General features: G+C 43.4%; 1 protein-coding gene across 3 annotated transcripts in view; it reads right to left on the reverse strand.

Moving 5' to 3' along the window:
• The window catches only part of ZNF609 (zinc finger protein 609), a 212527-nt gene extending 202233 nt beyond the window's left edge, over positions 1–10294 (reverse strand). For 2 of the 3 annotated variants that reach the window (XM_078079210.1, XM_078079208.1), the window contains exon 1: positions 10037–10164. The gene's annotated coding sequence lies outside the window, so the exon portion shown is untranslated. Of the gene's footprint in view, positions 1–10036 lie in introns of all 3 variants that reach the window. The other variant, XM_078079211.1, reaches the window with a different exon arrangement.
• Between the last annotated feature and the right edge of the window lie 2669 nt (positions 10295–12963).

The following is a 12963-nucleotide window of genomic DNA, read 5'->3' on the forward strand; positions in this document are numbered from 1 at the left end:
CAGAAGGAGAGGGAGAAGCAGGCTCCCCGCTGAGCAGGGAGCCCTATGTGGGACTCGATCCCAGGACCCCGGGATAATGACCTGAGCCAAAGGCAGATGCCCAACCGACTGAACCACCCAGGCGTCCCATTTATTTGGTTTATTTTGTTCACTGATAGATCTTAAGCAGCTAGACTAGGACCTCACATATAATAGGAATCTGATAAATATTTATAGGATGAAAGAAATAAATAAGAAAAACTAAAAAGATCTCTCAGAGGTCAACAATACCCAGAGGGCCCAACTGTGCCTATATTCCTCTAATAGAACCAGTCTGGTTCCCATGTCTGACCTACATTGCCTCCACCTGCCATGTACTATTCCTCCCCCTCCCCAAAGTCTTCCATCAGCTAGGATATATTGAACCATAGTACTGCTGCAGGCAGTAAAAGCAACAAATGCTTGTCCTTGAGTCTGAAGGATTTCTGAGAGCTTTCATAGTCGGCCTTGTCCCTAGGTTATTCAGTTTGGGATAAAATGTGTTGAAAGTTACCTTAGCATAAAAGGAGGCCTGAAAAAAAAATTACAAGAAGTTTCTGTTTTCAAAAATCAAATTCCAGGGCGCCTGGGTGGCTCAGTTGGTTAAGCGACTGCCTTCGGCTCAGGTCATGATCCTGGAGTCCCAGGATCGAGTCCCGCATCGGGCTCCCTGCTCGGCAGGGAGTCTGCTTCTCCCTCTGACCCTCCCCCTCTCATGTGCTTTCTCTCTCATTCTCTCTCTGTCAAATAAATAAATAAAAAATCTTTAAAAAAAAAAAAAAATCAAATTCCAATTCAATTCAGCAAGCATTAATTAAGCATAGTTATATTCAAAGCACTGGGCTAGAAGCCATGAGGAACAGAGGAGACAAAAGTGTCTTAGTTCAGAATGAGGCAGGAAAAAAAAATATTCACAAATAATTAATTAAAGACAACTTGTGAGAAAGTGCTATAACAGAGCAAAAAAAGAGATACAGAGGAAGATGAAATCAATTTTGGAGATAGTTGGGTGGGAAGAAAAGGGTTAAGAAAAAGATGAAACAACAACACTGGGTTCCTTGTCATATACTCTTCTAGAACCAAATTCTTTCAGAGCCTTTTAGTTCACGATCATACGTTTATCAATTGAGGTCTCCCCAGCTACACTTTTAAGTCCTGAAAGGAGAGGGACCATGTCTGGTCTGACACTTAGGTGCTCAATAACGATCAGTTAAGCAAATAAAAATTGTAATAATATTGGGGCACCTAGCTCGCTCAGTGGTGGAGCGTGCGACTCTTGATCCCGGGGTTGTGAGTTCAAGCCCCACATTGGGCATAGAGCTTACATTTAAAAAAATTATAATAATATTACAGCAGTCTGTAGTATGGAATACAGAAAGAGGCATTAACCATGAGGTTACTGCAATAATATACAGATGAAGGCCTGAACTAGGTCAGGTGAAAAAGCAAAGCTCAATGGCAAGATATTTAGAATAATCCCAATTTTAGTGAATGATTAGATGAGGTAGCGAGGAAGAAAAAGAACCAAATATGAGTCCCAAGTTTTGTGCCAAGGCAACTGGAAGAAGTGTAATGCTTTTAGGAGAGAAAAGGGTAGGCAGGTTTCAGAAATGATGGACTGGAAGTACATTCGAAAGCAGATGCCAAATAGAAAAAATTTTCCCTCTTCCTTGTATACCTTTCAGATTCACATACCCCAAAAGCTGCACAATTGCAATTTCTCTTCCTAAGACTGCTCTAGAAGGATCACTTCCAGAACAAAGATAAATGCTGAGTTTCACACCAAACTTCAGAATTTTTTTTTTTTTTAAGATTTTTATTTATTTATTTGACAAAGAGAGACACAGTGAGAGAGGGAACACAAGCAGGGGCAGTGGGAGAGAGAGAAGCAGGCTCCCCGTGGAGCAGGGAGCCTGATGCGGGGCTCGATCCCAGGACCCTGGGATCATCACCTGAGCCGAAGGTAGACACTTAACGACTGAGCCACCCAGGTGCCCCCCAAACTTCAGAATTTGTAACTGAAATTTATAAGGTACATTCTTGAACATCCACTTCTGCTCACATAAACGGAAGTTCATCCTAACAAAACCTAAAGTGTTCACCTAGAAGTGTTGCTAGGAACACTGCTGGTAGTATGCCAAAAGCCCACTAGCTGTACTTTGTACATAGAATAGAGCAGACACTGCTGCATTCCCCAACAAATACTGAACTACAACCTAAGAAACTACAGATACAAGTATGCAATGTGGTACCAAGCATGCAATGTGGCCTAAGTGCCAGGATCTGGATTTTATTCATGGTATGGTTTGATTTCCAAGGGTTGCATGGCATCTACTCTGGCCACTTTCCAATTCAATACCCTATGCATCACTTGACACCTAAAAACAAAACAAAACAAAAACCCATCTATAAATACTACTTATATTTCTAATATAAATCTTTCTAAAATCTCATATTCAAGGGAAGCACTTCCCAAAATAACCTTCAGATTACCCAAAAATTAATAATATGCTGAAGATGGCTGAGAACAAAGCAAAGCACTCCCAGGACTTTTTGTGAGTCCAAAACAAACAATAGTTCCATCCACCAAATTTCTCTATTACAGACTGATGGATGTTTTAAATGCAAATTTAGGGATGCCTGGGTGGCTCAGTCGATTAAGCGACTGCCTTCGGCTCAGGTCATGATCCCGGAGTCCTGGGATCAAGTCCCACATCAGGCTCCCTGCTCAGTGGGGAGCCTGCTTCTCCCCCTCCCTCTGCCTGCCGCTCCCCCTGTTTGTGCGTGAGCTCTCTCAAATAAATAAATCTTTTTAAAAAAAGAAAGAAAAAAATGCAAACTTAAAAACAGTGAATGCTTCTTCCAATGTTCAAAGGTAGATTAAACATGTGATTTTTGCTATATTAACAAAGAAAGAAAGAAAAGACTAAAAGACCACCATCTAAACACTCAATAAATAGATGCTATTGGGAGTCCCCAATCCAAGAATTAACTAGGAAATGCTGATAAAAATCCTAAGTTGGGGAATTAACTTGGTTATGCAATTTTATTCCTTTAAACTGCTTGAAAGCAAAGATTTCTTAATATTATTGTCAATTCCAAAGTTCCTACAATCACCTACCACCTTTCTATCCCTGAGTCCCTTTACAGGGCATTTCAAGGATCCTCCTTGTTAGTCATACTTCACCAAATGTCATAATTTAGCATTTTGTTGGCATTAAAAAATCACATAATTTTATTTTCCAAACAAAACACAGTGGGCAATCATATTTAATCCCAAGAAGTTAATTCAAAGCAAGTTTTCTTTTCTTTTTTTTTAAAGATTTTATTTATTTGACAGAGAAAGAGAGCATAGGCAGAGGGAGAAGGAGAAGCAGGCTCCCCGCTGAGCAGAGAGCCCAATGCGGGGCTGGATCCCAGGACCCCAGGATGATGACCTGAGCTGAAGGCAGACACTTAACTGACTGAGCCACCCAGGTGCCCCTCAAAGCAAGTTTTCTATTGACTGGTCAAAAATGGAAAAGTACCCAACCCACCTCCACAATCAGTCCCATTTGACTCAAAGATTTCAGATATAAGAGATTTAAAAATCTTAGATTGCTGACTTAACACACAAAATTGCTTCTGGCAAATCTTTTGAGGTACAATTTCCTTCTCACAATCTGAGGTTCTTTTTCTACAGCTTTCTGATTCCCACTCCTATGGCTTGAGGAGACTAGAAAAAAATATATTTGACAAGCTATTAAACCTGCAGAATAAGGGTTTAAGAGCCTCTGAAAGAAGACGGCCTAGCAAAAAATGCACAGCATAAGCTTTACAAACATATCAAAGAGGAGTGAGGGTCAAACCCCAGAGAACTAACGCTGTACTCATTAGCCTTCCTGCATACTGACTGTATTTTTGACACAGTAATAAAAAACTGCTCACGGGCACCTGGGTGGCTCAGTTGGTTGGGCGACTGCCTTCGGCTCAGGTCATGATCCGGGTGGGAGTCCCAGGATCGAGTCCCACGTCGGGTTCCCTGCTTGGCAGGGAGTCTGCTTTTCCCTCGGACCCTCTCATGCTCCCTCTCTCTCTCTCTCTCTCTCTCAAATAAATAAAATCTTCAAAATAAATAAATAAATAAATAAAATAAAAAATAAAAAACTGCTCACTATGTCAACTAATTTGCCTGTTCTTCCATCACAATCTTAGTATCATAAAATTCTACAGCTAAATGGAACCTTAGAAGATGATCTTGTTTAATGTACTCATTTTACAAATAAGGAAAGTGAAAACAGCGGAGTGACTAGCACAAGGTCACACAGCTAGTTAGAAGCACCACAGTGATGAGAACCAGGGTTTTATGACACCCTATTCTATTCTTTGAAAAGCTGTATTAGCAGAAAAAAAAAATAACACTCTTAAATCAGACAATAACTTAACAGTAACTATAACTAAGCCACACAAAAATAAAATTCATCCACATAAGGAGAACAAAGGGTTAGAACAGGAAGTACCCCAAATTAAACAGAAAGCAGCAGCATTTGTTCATCCAATCCAGGGGCTTCTTAAGGGCACAACCTCGCACATATTTTCTGAACCATTTTGTTAATTATTACATGCCAGGATGTGTGTCCTGTGTGTTCGTGAAATGTACCTCCTTAAGATGAGGCCACAATGACCCTAGTGGCAAAGGTTTGAAAAATGGTAACTTCTGGTATAGATAACTGACAGTACTAAAGGAACCCACAAATGTGGTGCCAACAATCAAAATGGACTAAACTTGAAGGGGGTAGAGATATTGCTGGGAGCAAGTAATCATGAAAATGGTGTAAGAATAAAAATCCAAGAGAGCAAAGTTGGCCATAAACTAATGACCAGAGAGCACAATAAAAAGAAGGCAGTTTCAGAGCTTGCCTGGCATCAGACAGCTCTCACCTGCAAAAGAAAGAAGGAAAAAATTCTCACAGAGACAAGAGAAAGATCGGAGGTTTGCTCCTGAGTGATGGACTAGATATGACCTAATAGGTATTTGCCATCTCTTATTTCTGGGACTCTGATCCAAGAACAAACAGCAAGAGGACCATGAAAAATCAGCCCTGTTGGATCTGGAGTTCTGCCTTGACAAGATATAAAGCTCATTCATAGATCTGACTGTGCTCATGAGACTGCAGTTCAACTCCTGCTGCTAGAGCAAGGGGAGGGGGAAGGAAGATAGAAAGGGGTGAGTGGGAAGGAGGTGGAAGATCTGGGTTGTGACTATAATAGCTACAGTAATTAGAGTGTTTCCAAGCTGCTGGAGAAGTCTTCAGAGCAGGGAACTAGGATGAGAGATGGGGGAGGGGAAAAAGCATGAGGAAGCAAACTACTGAAAATGCTAGGAAAGTATATAGTGGTTTGTGAACAGTTTAAAACAAACCAAGAAACAACTGTGATGGCTTCATATAGGTAAATAAAGAACTTTATATTCTTTCCTATTAGTTAATACTATACAAATAACTGCAAGGCTCCCACTTAAAGCTAGCTTATGAACTAGGTTTAAGCAGATTATTGCAAATGTCCCTGACTTTGCAGTGGTCTACTGGCCCTGGCCTTATACCACTGCCTCCCTTTCCCCTAAATCAATCGATCTATGTATCTAAAGCTCTCTCTGTATTGCTCTGACAAACAGGTTAGAGTCTTCACTCCACTTGGAAAAGGGATTTCTGAACTCTAAACAGTTAATATCACTTATTTCCCTTCAATCAACTGTTAATTAATACCCAGTGAATTCAATGAGAGAATGGGCCTCAACAGGATCACATAGCCTGTTGTGTTGACCTAACACAGAAAATGACTGGAGGGCCCTAAAAAAAAAAAATCAGAAAATAAACACCCAAGTTATTTGCTCATACATTTTTGGCTCTATAGCACTGCCTACTATAGTGGCACGAACATGTGAAAGAAAAATAATATATTAACAGAAGATGATGATGGTAACCTACAAGAAAAACCTGGGAATTTGCAAAAAACCTAAAAATAGAAAGTCCTCCTCCAAGTTATAGGAAATGCTATACTTGTTTTTAAGATAAACATATAGTTGAGGTATTTCCTTAACATGATTTGGCTTGAGGTGATTTGATTCTAACAAGTGATGTTAATCTCAGTGCCAGAGAAAAGAGTTATAAAGGTGCTGGGAGAAACTAAAAATGAAACAGGACATCTGAAGAGATGCAAACTTCATATGGAAATTTACATTCATAAAATAAAAACACATGCAAATTTCTTGAGGGAGGCATGTCAGGTAGACCTACACAAAAAGTCAATTATATCCTTTGCATAAAATCTGCTGGGTATTCTCCCAGTGGGCGAAATCTTTTTCACCACACTGAAAGCAAAGAATTTTCTCCTTCCCATTTCCCTCTAATAAACAAGCACTAGAAAACTGAATTACCACTATTTCCTTCCCATTCATAGGGCATAAAGCCAGAAATCACAGAAATACAATAGGGCCAGCTAGGACCATGTCTAAGGCATGTTACTCAGTATTCTAAAAGAAACACAGAGAAAGAAGAATCTCTTTTCTCTATTCCATTATCATCTCACTAACAAATCTGTATCAGGCATTAAGAAATGTGAAACAAAGAGCAATTTCACACATATGAACTGAACCTAAACCACGGAAGACCCAGAATTTTCTTGTCACTGTGGCATGTGATTCTTTAACCACCTGCTCAATAATCCCTCTTCAGCTGCACAGCTGCTGCCAATTCCACATGCCCAGCTAGGCAGGTGCTCTGGTGAATTACCTGTTCCCTAGTGTAAAGAGTCCTTCACTGACACTTAGTGGGCCCAGAACCTGCCAATCAGCCTCACCGATCTTCATTTTGTCGGTCACAGCCAACTTTTATGAGAGATATCTTGAAGGCGTATTTAGCACGCTATGTGACTTTGTATTTTGTGGGGTTTTGTTCTTGTTGCTGTTGTTTTTTAAAGGAAACGGATTTTTAAAAATCAAGTAGAAGTGAAAATTCAGCTGCTAAAAAGAACTTGCCACACAACATAAGGCTGCCTTATCTCAGAGTGGCCCCATCTGTCTGGCAGTATTCCCATCCATGACTGGTTTTCCACAAGGGAAATAACAATTGCTCAGCTACCTCTGTAGCAGAAGAAAGTGGCAGTTGGAAAGTGCTATGGTACCTGGCAGGAATGAGAGGGGAAGAACTTCTGAGATCACACATCATCCCTGTACTTCTTAAGTCTCCATGGTCGAGCCCAGGCAGTAGTGTTCAAGTCAAATAAATAAGGAGTGGCACTTCTACTCATCAGAGCAATCGCTAAACCCCTTAACAAATTATCCTGTTCCAGTTGTTTAGTTGCTATATGCTAATTGCAACATAATTACTACCAGGAGCCAAAATTATGCTCCTATATCCTCACACAAAATAAGCACTAATCTGCCCAGCTATCTAGACCTCTCACAAGGAAACATCTTCTACCAAGAAAACCAAAGTGCTCTCTGAAAGATGGTCACAATCAGAAGACTCAGAAGACTCTTTGTGGCAAGGGCCCAACTCTGAAACCACTAAATCTAATCTGGGCAAACTTAATAGGAGGCTTTTGCCTTCACTGTCACCTGACAGGATTCAGAATGAATGCCTACAACCCAAGAGCAAAATGCTTTGGACTCAGTTTAGCTGAGGCTTCATTCAGAGACCTTGGACAGGTAAGTTGGAAATAGTCTAAAGACAGACAACACTTCTAGTAAGACTTTAAGATAGTTTTGTCATCAAGAACATGTTCCCTCCCAACAAAGCCCAACACCTAAGTGGCAAGTCATCATTTTAAGAAACTCATTGAAATAAAGGGATGAGGGGGGCAACATAGTCAGACTCAGCCCCTCAGAAAAAGACCTCTACCAAAACCAAAGGCTAAAGTTCCTATTCAACAATACCCTATAGGCTATGGTTGGCTATTGTGTACACAGTGCATTGTGTGCAACTGCCCTCTCACAATGAGTCTAATTTCTAATCTCTTCTTAAAGAAAAGTTTTTATATTCTAAATGGAAACCTCACTTCTAATCCCAAATAATTTTTTTACCCAACTAATAGTACCTAAATACTATCTGGACACTTCTATGAGACATTTACAAGGATAGGGTTTCTTCTAGCTTGTTCTCATCCTTCTCTCATTAATAACCCCCAAGACCTCAAATGATTTTTATGTTCATCACTTTGACAAATTTCTCCCTAATACAAAGGCAGAGATGGCCTTTCTGCACAATGGCAAGTCATCTCTTTTCATCAAATTAAAACAAAGATTAAAAGGAAAGTTGTTTTGTTTCCATAGCCCTCGCCCAGATAGGCAAATTCTGTGGCTTTTTCGTTGTGCAATTAATACTGACCAGGAAGTCACCATTAAAAAGGTACTTGGTCCTTGACTCCCTATCTTAACCCTGCAAAGGTTTTTAGTGGTATTCCTAAGCAAGCAAAAAAATCATTCTTGAGTGTCCCATCTCTATAAAAAGAATTAAATATGATGGTTCAAACAAGAGTGGAAACCTCCCCTTGGAGTCTTCTTCCTTAAAGGTCTGACACAAACATCGGATTGAGTCTCCCAGACACGATTCCTCCACAACTTAGTACAGGCTAGCCAAAGAGGCAGGCACAACATGGCTGGCATCCCCTATTCTTCTGAAAAAATGTGTGCCAATGAGCTCTGCATTGTTCCTCACTCAAAAAGAAGAGCCTTTCTGTCTGGCCTCCTCCAATGGCAAGCCCCAGTCTGGAAAAGGAAGAAAATGGCACTGAGGAGCCTGGGAGATGGAGCATATCCAAAGCTCTCAGACAAGACTTGAACCTATGACCTTCACTGTGTACACAATAGGCGGGTGAGAGGGACCGGTTTATCTCTGCAGCAGCAGTTCTCAGCCCTGGGGTAGCACTCCCGATAAAATGACACAGACTATTGTGTGTGGCAGCAGAACAGTCATCTCCTCACAACAGCCTAAACCAGCACTCCCTCCCCCAAGACAAAGCAGCAGGGGTGAAATTAACTCAAGGCTGCAGAGCAAAGCCTAGTACAGAAAAGAGAGGCCTGTGGGGGATTGGGGACTCTCCTCTACCCCTGGGGCTCTGGACACATGGCTGCAAACAGACAGGCTTTCTCCCCCATCTTTCCCATTCTCATTTAGGTAGGAAGCTGTTTCTTAGAGAATTTAATCATCTGTGATTTGTTCAGAAATATTCCCCCTGAAGGGCTCTGATCTCTCCACCCTGTGTGAGCCTAATTCCTAGAAGCTGAAATGACTGCTGCTGCCTGTTTCACAAACACACATTAATTGGTCAGATGTGTCTCCTCCTCCTCAACCCCAGAGGGAGGAAGGAGAATCTGAGCAAAGCACAGAGATGATCCAACCGTAATTACACATAAAGGGAAAAGAGGGCAGCATGGGTTTTTCCAAACAGGACAGGGTCACAAATCCTCCCGGGGGTACAAGGAGAGCAGTTAAGGGCCAGGCCCAGGGATCCCTCCATCTTGAAGAAAAGGACAGGACTAAATGTGACCTGAAGACTGGAAGGAGCACACACCCACAACCTACTTACTGCACACTCCCGGCCACCTTGCTCCCCCCCCCCCCCCCAGGGCCGCGCACACGTCCTGCTCCCAACCCTTCGCCCTGAACCTCCCTAACTCGCTGACTAGCCCCGCCGCCCTAGGCCCCCTCGAGATACCCAGACTCGCCACTGAAACTCTCTGGCCTGTCCCCACAACCTGGCCAGACCCTAATCCTCTCTTGGGAACCCCTACCCTGAGGCTGAACCGGCCCCGGCCACGCTTTGAACTTCACCCCGCGCCCCTCGACGCCCCCTCCCCCACCCACGCAACGACCCCCCTCCCCCCCAAACACACCTTCCCCTCGCTCCGCCCCGGCCCCCCAACCCCCACTTCCTCCGTCAGGCGCCGCTTCCCCCGGCCCCCTCAGCCCCGGCCCCCCTCAGCGCCACGGCCTCTCTCCTCCCCCAGCCCCGGCTCCACACAAAGCTTCGGACTCACCGCGCGGCCGGTCCCGGGAGCCGCCACCTCCGCCCGCCCGGGGCCCCGGGCCGTAGAGCCGCCGCTGCTACGGGGCCCAGGCCGCCATCCGTTCCCGCGGCCCCTCCCCCCCACCCCACCCCGCCTCAGCTCCGGCTCTCCGCCCCCTCCCCGCGCCGCTCCGCCCCGCCCGGCCGGTGCCGCTGTGTCCGGGGCCGCGGGTCCCTCAGCCGCCGCCACCGCCGCCGCCGCCGCCGCGATCCGGGACAACCAGGGCCGCCCCGAAGACCCGGAAAGTGGACTACCGGGCCCTCGGATCTGGATTCCGGGCTGCTGTGGAGTCTGGAGCGGGAGTGCGCCGGGGAAACCCGGAACCTGGATGAAAGAGCCAAATCCTGGGTCTCGGAATGCGCGGTCACACGGAGCCCGGATTAGAGTCGTAGCTCTGGGAATGCTGGAAAACCCGGCGAGCCGGTTAAACAGAGATAAACTCGAAGAAACCCGGATTGGAGAGCTCGAACCTAACGCTCTCCCCTCGTGGAAAAGAACTCTCGCTGGACCAGACTTCCTCGCAGAGAGGTCTCTGGGGAAGTATCATACCTTAAATACAAGACACCAATTCCGTAGGTGTCCTTCCACCATGGGGAGAGGAAAAGGCCGTTAAGGGGTCTGAACGTGAACATCCACAAAGAACAGAAGAGCAAGAACAGCTCATAATGGTTTCATCCATTTTATCCTTTGGTTCAGAAAATTATCAACCCCCTAATTTTTTTATCCTTTGTTCTCCAGTTTCTTTTTCTTGGGATTACCACTTGTTTTTCTCTCCAAAGTACCCACTTCTCCTCTTTCTATATCCCTTTTCATCTCACCATCCTATATCGCCAAATCTTGCTGCTTTTTATTATCTAAAAGCCCTATTCTGTCCTTCTCCAACCCACCATTCTGTTTCTAACGACTGTAACTTTTACCTTTCCATATCTGTCATTCAACTGTGATTGTCCAGCGCACTGCACAGTAGACATTCAGTCCGTGTTTACGTGAACCCTCCCACCCACCTCTCACTTGTGAAATATACTCTCCATGACCTTTTCCCTAAAATTTCCACCTCCTTCCATAGCAAAGAGAAATTTCTTAATTCTCAAGGCTCCCCTTTCTTAGCCCCTTAACTTATGTCCTTCCTGTGTCCTTGATCATTTTAGCTCTTCAGTTTTTGTCTTTCCTTTCCTCCCTTATCCTGAGGTATCCTTCAAAAGTGCCACTCAAAATAGTGTGTGACTTGGGGATACAGCCAGATAATAAAACCCCTTTACTCTCCATCTATACACACACACACACACACACACACACACACACACACACACACACACACGGTGGGGGTGGGGTGGGGGGCTAAAGATGAACACTAAGCCTGTCTGGCCTAGGAAGAATAATCTCCCTTTGGCCCACCAATATTTAACTTGTTCTAGTACAGTACATGTAGGGCAGAACTGATTCTGGGTGACCGCACACTTCCAATCTCTACTAGGCAATGTTACAAGTGAGGATTCACTACTTAGCACGTAGAGAAAGAGTAGGGTTTGGTATTTTAGACTTAGATGTGACTTAATTAAGAGTTAACACTCAAGCAGTCATCTACTGAAGAGCATGACCCTACCATTGGGGAGGACAGGACTGCAAAAATAGGGAAAAGAAGAAAATAAACAGTACTACAGTGAACCTCAATTTTTAGCCAAAGAAAGTTCTCAAGCCTGAAAGAACCACCAAAAATTTTTAAGTGATGTCCTGTACACTGAAAGAATCTTAAGTTTTGACTTCCTGTTCCTCTAGACCAGGGGTTGGCAAGTTATGGCTCACAAGCTCACTGCCTGTTTTGGTATGTCCCATGAGCTAAGAGTGGTTATTACATTTTTAAATGGCTGAAAAATAAAATAATACTTTGTGGTGTGAGAATATGAAATTCAAATTTCAGTGTCCATAAATAAAGTTTTATGGGCTCATAGCCACACTCATTCATGTATGCATTATCTATGAATTCATTTGCACTATTAACAGCAGAGTTGAATAGGTGTTAACAGAGATTTGTATGGCCTGGAAAGCCTAAAATATTTACTATCTGGCCCTGTACAGAAAAAGTGTGTGGACCCCTGCTCTGAATAAGCACTGTCCAATCGAATTTTTTGCAATGATGGAAATGTTCTATATTTGTGCCCTCCAGTTCAGAAGTCACTAGCCACATGTGGCTGTTTGAACCTTTGAAATTTGGTTAATGTGACTAAAGAACTGAATTCTTAATTTCATTTAATTTAAAAAACCACAAGTGGTTATGGCTACCATATTAGACAGTACAACTCTAGACTCTTCTCAAATCTTCTGTATCATTTTTTGCCCTTTGTGCCAACATCTTACTCCCTTCCTGTGTCACAACTCTATATGGATTCTCAGTTCCCCCAGCGCCCTACCCCCAGCCCTATTTATCTGACTCCAAGGTAGAATACAACATTTACTGGGTTTTCTTTCTGAGCTCTCCATTGTCACAACTGAAATCTGATCAGTTTACCAAGTTTCACCCCATGTATTGATCCACATTATGTGCACACATATAAATGGATATTTACACAAGTTTCTTTGTGTTCAAGGATGGAACTGTGCTATGTTCTTTCTTCTCTGCATGAGAGAAGTAGAAAAGCCCTCCACATGCTGGATCCCTTGTTGCTGCTGGAGCCTGTGATATGGATCACCTCCCTCCAAACACATTCACAGAAGCTCAGAACAGCAGATGTATACTTGCTATTTGAATCTCAAGGAAAAAAAATCCTTCATCACAAGCCTTTCTTTCCTCCCCCTAGGCCTAATAAACTGAAGTTAGTTGATTTCTCTAGTTTAATAGATGCTTGCTTTTTTACTGGCCTTTTTTAGCTGGGCAAGAGAACAACCCCAACACTGTCTCA

Source organism: Halichoerus grypus, chromosome 8 (assembly GCF_964656455.1).
Source record: "Halichoerus grypus chromosome 8, mHalGry1.hap1.1, whole genome shotgun sequence".
In the NCBI taxonomy this organism is placed as follows: domain Eukaryota; kingdom Metazoa; phylum Chordata; class Mammalia; order Carnivora; family Phocidae; genus Halichoerus; species Halichoerus grypus.